General features: G+C 34.0%; 1 pseudogene; it reads left to right on the top strand.

Moving 5' to 3' along the window:
* Positions 1–551: 551 nt before the first annotated feature.
* On the top strand, positions 552–9,907 carry LOC107763881 (uncharacterized; annotated as a pseudogene).
* Positions 9,908–11,878: the final 1,971 nt, after the last annotated feature.

Below are 11,878 nucleotides of genomic sequence, written 5' to 3'. Positions count from 1 at the left end.
ATTAAAATGATTTAGAAGGTTCTGGGTCATCTGACGGACTGAGGGGTAATTTTTAAAAGTTTGCTGATGGTAAGAGTAAATTTGGCCGGATAGTATAACGGTAGAAATAAATTTAGCTGATTAATATAACGGAGGTTAGGTGTAGACAATATTCAAATATAGAGAGCTAAATTTGGACCTTTTCCCTTAGAAGAAAGGTTAAAGATAAGAATAAAAGAAGAGGGGTGTGTTTAGTTAGAAGGAAAATGACTTAAAGGAAATATTTTTCAAAAAAAGTAATTTTTTTATGTTTATGATGACAAAAAAAAAATTCGATAAAGAATATTTTTCATCAAAGAATGATTTTATTCATCTATGGTCCTTATAACTCTCTTTTAACTTTTAATTTCTTATTGCCTATTTCAACTTACACCTAGATAATATTATTAATCTTTAATAGATAAATATTCCATCGAAATACTCTCCAATTTATTAATATTATTTATTAATTTTTGTTATATATTTTTTCTGAAAAATTATTTTCCAAGAAAACATTTACTTCAGTCGTATCAAAGTAACACACAAGCTTGCAATCTCAAAATTTATTTCACAAATAGCCAATCTCTCTTTCCGAATCAACAATTCCACCAAAAGGTGAACAAAGAGAAATTAGCAGTAGAAAGAGATGGAAGTATGAGCTGCAGTTGAAAATGAAATCCTCATTTCTGTTTTTTTTCCTTCTCTTTTCTACTTACTTTTGCAATGGGATCGCATCAACTTCCTCTGCGATGCATACTAACAATTGGGCTGTTTTGGTCTGCACTTCTCGTTTCAGGTAATTTTTGCTTTTCGAGCTGCCTTTTAGCAATTTATTAACAGATTTGTGCTGGGGTTAGGTTGGGAGGGAAATTAGGGTACGGGAACTTGGAAAACCTCCATGAAATAGCTTACGACCAATCTAACTTAGTACACTACTAAACAAAATTGAATTGACGCATAGTTGATTGATTGATTGGTCGGTTTTATTCTAATTCAGTGTAATGAGCTTTTAAGTCAACTTTGTGTATATATGATCTTACATTAAATTTGGATGTATACCATGTTATGATCCTTCTTGAGCCGAGGGTCTATCGAAACAACCTCTCTATCTTCACAAGGTAGGGGTCTGTGTACACACTAAGCTCGCCAGAACTCACTTGTGGGACTGCACAGAGTATGCTGTTGTTGTTATTGTATATCGTGTTATGATCCATTGCAAGGTATGAGACTCGAGCCCTACATCAGTATTGCAATATGCTGATGTGGGGTTTATATAGCCTTGGGCTCTCCCACCTCGCACTTTGTGAGATTCTACTGGGTCGTTGTTGTTGTTGTCGCTCTCCCACCTCAAGAGCTAGCTTTGGGGTATAGTTCTCCCTTTGTTGTATCATGCCCATAAAAATGATGTGTCTATAGCATCCAAGAGTGTGGCTTAGTGGTCAATAAAGTAGATGCAAAACCATGAGGTCTCAGGTTTCAAATCCTTACGTGGAGGCAAGAAAAAGAAAATACTATGTAGGTGATTTCTTCCCATTTGACTTAGCCTTGGTGGGTAGAGTTACCTGGTACTTGTGCTGGTGGGACATCACATGTATCTCATCAGATAGTCGAAATGCATCAAGCTCTGGCCCCGACACCACCGTCATCGAAAGAAAATTTGTCTATAATGGAGTCATGTCAGCTCTTATTAGGCGCGGTAATTTTCACCATGAATGGGGGACTAAAAGAGGTGTTTATTGAAGAACTAATGGTGGTAGAATGATAAGTTTTTAACTGTGATTAGCCTTAATTCGAGAAATTACGAGTTTCCAAAACCTGCTGTTGTTAATTAAAGGCTCTCTGTGTGCAATACTTACTTTTTAGCTGGTACACTTCAAGTTTAACTATAGACACTGGATTTAGCTTTGATACAGGATAATCAAAGAGTTCCTGAAACCATTTATCATTACTTAGAAAGCGTTATGTTTGCAAGAGTCTTGGCTTATTTGTTTTTACTCTTCAGGTTTAATTACAGACACATGGCTAATACTTTGTCTCTGTACAGGTGAGAATCTGGTTGTTTAAGCACCCATTGTGATCATCATTGATTATCTTTGTCTTCCTTTCCATTTCTGAGCTTCATTAGCTGCGCTCTAATTTCTTTTCTCTTTGTTCTTTGAAATCAGAACTGTAAAACGATTAGGCATACCTGATGAAAGAATTATTCTGATGTTGGCTGATGATATGGCTTGTAATTCTCGGAATAAATATCCTGCACAGGTCTTTAACAATGAAAACCACAGGCTAAACCTATATGGAGATAACGTTGAGGTGTGTAAAGTTTCTTCCTCTGTCTTGCCTTTCAATATTGCTCCCGAATTTAATGTTAATTCTATAAGATATTCTATGTGGTTGACATTTACCTTAGCATTATCAATTTAGTTATTCTTATCATGGTCGAGATACGTAGTAATGGATACTCATGGTCAACAACTTAAATTTGAGGATAGACAATGAAAGGAAGGCGACACGGACGACCACACCGTCATGCTTTTCTGGAGTATATGGAATAATTAGAATAGGTGATTGTTTCATAATAATGAGGAAGATGTAGAAACATCACGAGTTCTTTTTTATTTCAATTGTATTTTTGGTGTAAGACTATAAGGAGGAAATACTATGATGTATGCATACTTGGACAAACTTGGTGGAAGACAATGAGTGACACAAAAAGAGCTAGATACACATCTTCCACATATTTGTTGACAACAACTTGGTGTTTATTAATGAAATCCTTTGACTTTATCAAAGAAAAAATTCCAGCATTTTAAACAATTTTAGCCGGGTGAGGTCAATATTTTTCTCCTCGCACTGTTGTAAATTATATGTTTGCACTAAATATTCTCTTCAATTCACTTCTATATATATCTTCGGACTGGCTTTATGAGTATATGAATTTCACAGAATTCAGGTTGTTTTTGTTATCTATTTACTGTAGTGGTCTAATTTAACAAGCTTCTAAACATCAGGTAGATTATCGAGGTTATGAAGTAACGGTTGAAAATTTTTTGAGGGTATTGACTGGTCGTCACGAAACAGCTGTCCCAAGATCAAAACGTCTTCTTAGTGATGAAGGAAGCCACATACTTCTGTACATGACAGGGCATGGTGGAGACGAGTTTTTAAAATTTCAGGATTCAGAGGAGCTTCAAAGTCATGATTTAGCTGATGCAGTGAAACAAATGAAAGAAAAGCGTAGGTAAAGAAATCAGCCTTGTTTTTCGTTGTTTGTTAATGTTTTGTTGAAAAATAAAATTGATTGTAATGCAAAATTTGCTTAGGAATCATATGGACTTTGTTGTCTCCCATTTTAAACTGATAAGGGCCTGTTGGATATCTGCTTTGAATCTACTCTGTTTGGTGCTATGGCATTTATGTGCATGACTCCTTGTCGGTTGTAGCTTATTGATGCTGAATTGATCAGATAGTTTCTTTGCTGGTCCTATGAATGATGTTTTGTCATGTCTCCATTGTTGAATTTCAGATTCAAGGAGCTGCTAATAATGGTTGACACTTGCCAAGCTGCTACTCTTTTCTCTCAGGTGACTTTTGCCTTTTTGTCATTAATGCAATGCTGTTCTTGCAAAACGTTCAATGTCACATTGCTACCCTCTATTCTTGCATCATCTAATCGTAGTTAGTCCATAACTACCAATGTTCGTCCATTCTCCTATTGTTGTACTTGAAGCATCTAAAGAAACTAATTTTGGTTTTATGTGGCTGGTCTTTTAATGGATTTTTGTTTTCTGTTAATTAACTTTTTTGTAAGTACCTCTAGGTATATTTTGAATGACTCGCCACCTCCTAACCTTTCAGCATGCCAAGTAGTTTGACCTTCCCAAGTTTAGTGATTGGGGATGCTAATCTTCACCTGCAAAATTTTTGTATGACATGACTTAAGGATGACAAAGGTAGAACTATTTGAAGACTGGCATTGATGCAATAAAACTCTGTTGAAGACGTGATTCATTTCATTCATCATTTTTTGCAAGTTAATACTCTACTCAGGAGTTAACTGTAATGATACTAGTAAAAAAGGATCACTGGTTGATGATTGGGGTTGAAACTTATTCTTGTTCCAGATTGTGCCTATAGTTTCTTGCTTATAAATTGATGAAAAGCATACTCTGAGCAAATTGAATTTCTAACTCCGAATTCAGTAGATATCAGACATATGTGGAAATTTCTGAGGAAAGCCCATATTCCAATGCTTTTGAGATTAGAGTCCCATGGTTGGACTATTCGCAGACATCTGTAGTAATTAAGTATGATGACATCTGGCTATCCGAACTTGATATTTAATCAGAAAGACTTTGAGTTATGATTGTAGATTGAGAAGTTTCAGATTCAGTGTATTTTTTTAATTTTTCTCAGTACCTTAATAACTATCTTAAATCTCATTTTCTCTTTGATTTACATTCTCTTAATGGTAAGGATGCCTTTATCAACCCCCCCCCCCCGTCCCAAAAAAAATTTAAAAATAAAATGGGTTAGGTTACTTTTCAAATCAGGTCCACTCAATGCATAAAACATTGTTGCTTGGTCCTTCTCACACATTCAGTAACAGGCTCTCTAACTAGGTTGGTAGAACTGAAATATATTTTCCCTTGTAGCTTCAATCACCTGGCGTTTTGGCAATTGGGAGCAGCATGAAAGGGGAAAATTCATACTCACATCACTTGGATGCTGATGTAAGTCTTAACTTAATGAAAGACTTGTTTAAAATGCCTATTATATCGACAAGGCAAAAGAATATGTTCTCCTTGTACTCGCAAAATTCTGTGAGTTTTCATCCTCCTTTCCTTCTCTGATACAGGTTGGCGTTTCAGTTATAGATCGATTCACATTTTATACCCTTGCATTTTTTGAGAGGGTGAACATATATGCTAATGCCTCATTGGGCAGGTAATTACATTTCACAACTGGAGGCAATACTGGTCGCTTTTCTTGATATCTATAGATTTTAAGCTGTTTTTCTTGAAATATATGGATTGTATCAACTACTGACATCAACTTAACTATCCATTGCTAGTTTGTTTTACATTTTTTCACTGTATTTAAGGCTACACAAGGGCAATAGTCTGTATATATGCTTATGATAAATGGACCTTGGGCCTAACTCAACCCCAAAAGCTAGCTCATGAGGTGAGGATTGCCCAAGACCATATAAAGAGGCCACAAAAACCTCATCACTCACAAACCCCCTCATGCCCAGGCCTGCAAACTGGAGTGTGGACAACATATATAGGGGTCCAACATTGGTAAATAGGCCTGGCTCTAACACCATGACAAATGAACCTTGGGCGTAACTCAGCCCCAAAAGCTAGCTCGTGAAGTGAGGATTGCCCAAGACCAATAAAGAGTCCACGAAACCCTCATCCCACCGATGTGGTACTCAACAATTTAAAATGGGTATAAATTATTCCTTAATGGAGATTAGGCTTGCATCATTATCAAAAGGAGAGCCATCCACTAGCTGAGTAGGGTAAGAGAGAAAGGAGATATCTTTTTTGAAGCTGCAATGGCCATCAGTTATGGGTTTTACTTGATAATAAAAATGCTGAAGTATACTCCTTTAATTGATTATTGGGGATAATTCAGAAATTTTGAAGGATAACGATTGGCTGTCAAGGGTCTGATTGTGGCCTGGCCCACAAGGATTTTCTTTAATCAAATGGAAAGAGTCTTATCCAAGGATTTTCGATTTGGACTTTACCTTATATTTAGAAGGGCAAAGGTCCAAATATGCCCTTGTACTATACGAAATTGAGCATATTTGCCCTTCATTAATACTTTAGCTCAAATATGCCCTTACCGTCACATAGTTGGTCCATATATGCCCTTAGAGTTACACAGTTGGCCCATATATGCCCTTTTCGAAACGGAATTCACCCAAACTAATTAGCTCTTTCTTTAATTGTATTAAAGTATATTACAAACACTATTTCCTTTTTATTAGTACTTTTTTTTCTTTATCTTTCTCTTTTCTTTCTTCTTTTTTCTTTTCTTCTCTTTTTTTTTCCTTTTTCTTTCTCCCTTATCCGATTTCCTCCATTAATGATGTCTTCTCCATTTTCATCACCAATTTCATTTGACAAAACTCATGAATTCCAATTACTAAGAAAATTCTCCCATAAGGTAATAAAGTTCCAATTTCACTGGCCCTCTAAATAAACGAAATTAAATTGTTCCAAAAATTATGGTTTAAACTTTAAAATAATAAAAACATCTCAACCTTTAACAATACTCAAAAGACCAAAATATTTAAATTATTTTCAGAAAGATAATTTAATGATTAAAAGCCTAGAGTTCAAGTTGTAGTATTATAAATTTGAGTTGTTAGTCTTTTTCATCTTTTTAATGATTATCAAATTGGAACTTGATTACCTTATGGGAGAAATTTCTTAGTAATTGGAATTCATGAGGTGAAATTGGTGATGAAAAGGAGAAGACATCATTAATGGAAGAAATCAGATAAGGGAGAAAGAAAAAGGAAAAAAAAAAAAGAGAAGAAAAGAAAAAAGAAGAAAGAAAAGAGAAGAAAAAAGAAGAAAGGTAAAGAAAAAAAAGTACTAATAAAAAGGAAATAGTGTTTGTAATACACTTTAATACAATTAACGAAAGAGCTAATTAGTTTGGGTGGATTCCGTTTCGAAAAGGGCATATATGGGCAAACTGTGTAACTCTAAGGGCATATATGGACCAACTATGTGACGGTAAGGGCATATTTAAGCTAAAGTATTAACGAAGGGCAAATGTGCTCAATTTCGTATAGTATAAGGGCATATTTGGACCTTTTCCGTATTTAGAAATGCTGCATGGGTTATTGAAATCTTTTAAGCAATGCTTGGAACTTTAGAACGGGGACTGTTGTAGAGGGTAAACGGGAGTGCTTATTTGGTAACATGGGTGCTAATTGCCTTGCCTGGGTTGGCATCTTGGATAACCTACATGTCATGGACTCAAGCAGCAAATTGGACCAAAAGTAGATCCAGAATACTTGGTGTAGTTTGAAAAGGTTAACTGCACTGGGTGCTTGACTGCTGGTAATTCCTTCTGTTAGGTTGACTATGCTCTCATGGATCCTAGAAATTCTATGTGCCTCTCTTCCTGTTTTTTTTTTCAATCTCCTTTTTCCTGTCTTAATCAGAAGATGATGTGTTTTGGACATTGATCTCAATGTTAACTCTTTCTGATAGACTTTCTTTAAATTTTTTTTCCTCTTTGCAGCCTTTTCAGTTCATATAATCCAAATATGCTGATGTCAACTGCATATTATCGAACAGATCTATACCCTCGTCGACTAGAAGAGGTACAACTTTATGCTAGTTTCTGTACCATGCAACCCTGCCCTCCCCCCTACCCCGACTCCCCCAAAAGAAAAAGGAAATACATGGAAAGAAAAAAACTTGTTGAAAACGAAAAAAAAAGAAAGAGAAAGTAAAGGATCTTAGTGGGGATAGGATAAAGTAAAGGAAAAGTTGCACTTCTTCGGTCCCACTTTATGTACGGTTGATTGGTTAAGAAGCTGAAGATGTTATTTTGACTTGCATGATACATTAGTAGTAGTGGAAGAAATTATCAAAATTGTTGTAAAAGAGTTAGTTAATTTAATAGGACCCCAGTTTCATCTAAATACAGTGCACTTCATTTCTTTTAGTTACTTACCATGTGGGCTTTTAACTGCTTACGATGAGCACAAACAAATGTCAATAAACTTGCTTCAGTATGTAGAAGTAAAGTAAAAATAATAAAAGTTCTAAAAGAGGTCCATCATAGCACAAAATTTTATGAATATTTTTCCCCTTTTTATATTCAAGTTGAAACAACAAAATGAGACAGTCAAGTGTCCGTTAAGCTGTCCTAAATTAGATGATTAACTGAAATGGTACTTCTGAATACCTGATTTGTTTTTGTCACCCAACAAACTAATTAGACTGTGGTGGGGCAATCTCTGACTTTGATAGGTATCTGTGACAAATTTTTTCGGTTCAGTCATGGAGACGATACACACTGATTCTGCTTATAAAGCATTCACTGGCAAAGATTCCACATTAGAGATGCCTCGGGAAATCCAGCCAAGACATACGGCGAACCCTAGCAAGTTCAGATGTTCAATGTCCAACCAGTGACTCAAATATTGAGGCAAGTGTTAATTACCACACCCTTTCTAAGCTTTTCTGTTGATAATTTATCGGGTAATTGCCAACCCCATTTAGAAAAACAAAGTTTGATTAGGAATGAATGCTACAGGATCCACAAGATTCTTGTCCTTTCACACATTTTTGGAATTCAATGAATGACAAAATGAGAAAGGTTGAGGGTCTGGATAGCTTGGTGAACTTTAGCTTGTTGTTGATGTTTCCGTTGGTGGCATTTTCCTCTTGGCTCTCATGTTGAAGGTAAAACAATTGTCCTTTCTGCTCCATATTCTTTTTTTAATATAATTAATATCGTTGGTAGCAAAAAGTGGACAAATTCTCCTATACAAGGTGTAAATTAAATGTCATCGATTTTAGTTTTTTTTCTCCCTGTTAAAAAAAAAGAATATCATTGACATCTTGATTGTAGCAAAATTTTGGTAGTTATAATGTTTTGAACTGTTTTCTAATATGAAATGGAAAAATTATGATGTATCACGTTCCGAACATCTTTATTCGAGACTTTTCGGGCTTCAAGTGAATTATTACTGTAGGCCTCTCCCCTCTCGTAGGCTAACAGAGATTGGAGCCTGGTAATTGCTACATTACACCCTTCACATTCTGTTTCTTGTTCTTATTTTCTCAGCCTGACCCACTCCTACTCCCATTTCGTGACTACCTCATTTCCTTCATCTCTAATTTAAGAATATCTTCCTTTTGACTTGTTTCCGAATGCCAGGTGGGCCCGTCTTCACATCTCAATTATCTGTATCATACGTTTTTGGCCCACCCGTTCCCCTTCTTCCTCCTTTCTTCCTTGTGCACCATATGCCCATCAACTCTGTTGACTTTGCACCATAACTGAAGATAGGTCTACTTCCATACTTGGCATATTATATAATCGAGATCCGACTTTAATCTTTACTGAATGAGGTAAAGTTCTTCTAGCGGCCCTAACCCATATTCTCCTTCATCTTCCATGCATAAATGTCCTTTATCTAACCATTCCTTGTATGTCTTGCTTTCTCAAGTTTCATTTTGTTCACATTAGGAAATGTCAACTATATTTACATGGGGAAACCCAGACAATCCGGCAGCCGTCTTTAGTTGATAAGTTTGAGTTTCTTGCCTCCTAGACTGGTAAGTGTCCTTTCAAGTTTACATTATAAACTGGCCTTTCAGATTAATTATACCTCTCTTTATAATGCCTTCTGCCCTTGAATCATCTGATCGAGTTTCCTTTCATGTGAAACTTCATCTGTATAGCTATCCCACTATGGAAGGTTAAATTATCCTATCAAACACCGTCATGTAACTGTTAGTGTCTACAGTCGTGCTAGGGTAAACCATTTCCCTACCGATTTGGGCTGGTATCTAATCTGCATTTGTCTTCTGCTGTTCGTCCAGTCTGATGTTGTCTCTTTTGGTTTTTAACATTTGAGCCTTCTTTTTCAGTCTCAGAAGCGGAGGCAAGATATCAATTTTTTTGAAACAGCGGAGGCAATAGCAATTGATACTTAAAAGGAGCGCTATTGGTCCTGCACTATTTCACTTCCATGTTTGTTGAAAACATTGGTTCGATGCAAGCTGTTCATCTAATGAAAAGTGTCCCAGCAGCCAATTGAGGCGCCATTGTACTGCAAAATAGAAATTATAGTACCTTTCACAAGTAGAGCAATATAGAAATTACTAACCATAAGGTTTGCGAATTCTTAAGTTTGGTTGAATGGTAGATAAGGGTGGCAAGTGGGCCGGGCCTGGTCCTAAGTGGGCCGGTTCTATGCGGTCCGGTCCCGGGCTTCGCGGGCTTATTGCTGGAACCGGCTCGGGACCGGGACCACGAACTAACGGTCCCGTGTTAAGTGGGCCGGTCCCGGGCCTAAACGGGCCCAACAGAAACTTTGTATTTTTAATTTTTTTTTATTATAGAAGTTAGAGAAAAAAATAGTAATAAAGATATATAAGCTATATTCGATTTATGTACTATATATACATCTTAAAATATATATATATTATATTATATACATAGTATTCGATTTATATACTATATATACATCTTAAGATATATATATATATATACACACACTATACTATATATACATAGTATATAAGTCATATTCGATAGTATACATCTTAAGATATACTATATATACATCTTAAGATATATATATATATATATATATATATATATATATACACACACACACACACACACACACACACTATACTATATATACATAGTATATAAGTCATATTCGATAGTATACATCTTAAGATATACTATATATACATCTTAAGATATATATATATATATATATATATATATATATCTAGTATACTATGTATATATAGTATATCTTAAGATGTATATATAGTAAAGTATAGTATATATAGTATATCTTAAGATGTATATATAGTATAGTATATATAGTATATCTTAAGATGTATATATAGTATATCGAATATAGTTTATATATCTTAAGTTGTATATATAGTATATAAGCCGTATTCGATAGTATATATATAGGCTTATATATATATATATATATAGTAAGATGTATATATATTATAGTATAGTATAGTATATACTATATATACAACTTAAGATATATAAGCTATATTTGATATATATATATATATATACTATATATACAACTTAAGATATACTATAATATATATACATCTTACTATATATAAGCTATATTCGATTTATATACTATATATACATCTTAAGATATACTATATATACATGTATATCTGCTATATATATATATATCTAGTATATCTAGTATACTATGTATATATAGTATATCTTAAGATGTATATATAGTATAGTATAGTATATATAGTATATCTTAAGATGTATATATAGTATATACTATATATACAACTTAAGATATATAAGCTATATTCGATATATTCGATATACATATATTTATATATAAGCGTATATATATACTATACTATACTATAATATATATACATCTTACTATATATAAGCTATATTCGATTTATATACTATATATACATCTTAAGATATACTATATATACATGTATATCTACTATACATGTATATCTACTATATATATATCTAGTATACTATGTATATATAGTATATCTTAAGATGTATATATAGTAAAGTATAGTATATATAGTATATCTTAAGATGTATATATAGTATATAAGCCGTATTCGATAGTATATATATAGGTTTATATATATATGTATATCGAATATAGCTTATATATCTTATGAGATGTATATATAGTATAGTATAAATATAAGCTTATATATATATATATATATAGTATATACTATATTATACTATATGTATAGCTTAAGATATATAAAAAGACAAAAATATTGTCAAGAGATATTCAAATCAATGCGTTATATTTTTATTATAGTATTAAAAATCATGGCAATATCTTTCTTAGTTTTTCTCCCCCCTATGGAATGAGCACAACAAGGTGCTAATACAACCATTGAGAAAAAAAAGAAACTAATCAAGATGTGCCAAAATACAAGTTACATATTAATTTACATGGTATCTCTTACAAATTTCATAAATCCTTCAAGGTCCGGAGGAATTTCCGTTGGTGGTGGCGGAAATGAAGCTTGCTCATCACCGCTTCCAGGCGAAGCATCATCCTCCGTAAGTTCAGCTAGCATTTCTTCGT

The sequence above is a fragment of the Nicotiana tabacum genome, chromosome 12 (assembly GCF_000715075.1).
Source record: "Nicotiana tabacum cultivar K326 chromosome 12, ASM71507v2, whole genome shotgun sequence".
In the NCBI taxonomy this organism is placed as follows: domain Eukaryota; kingdom Viridiplantae; phylum Streptophyta; class Magnoliopsida; order Solanales; family Solanaceae; genus Nicotiana; species Nicotiana tabacum.
The sequence above is the reverse complement of the archived record's forward strand: the minus strand, read 5'-3'. Positions and strand labels throughout refer to the sequence as shown.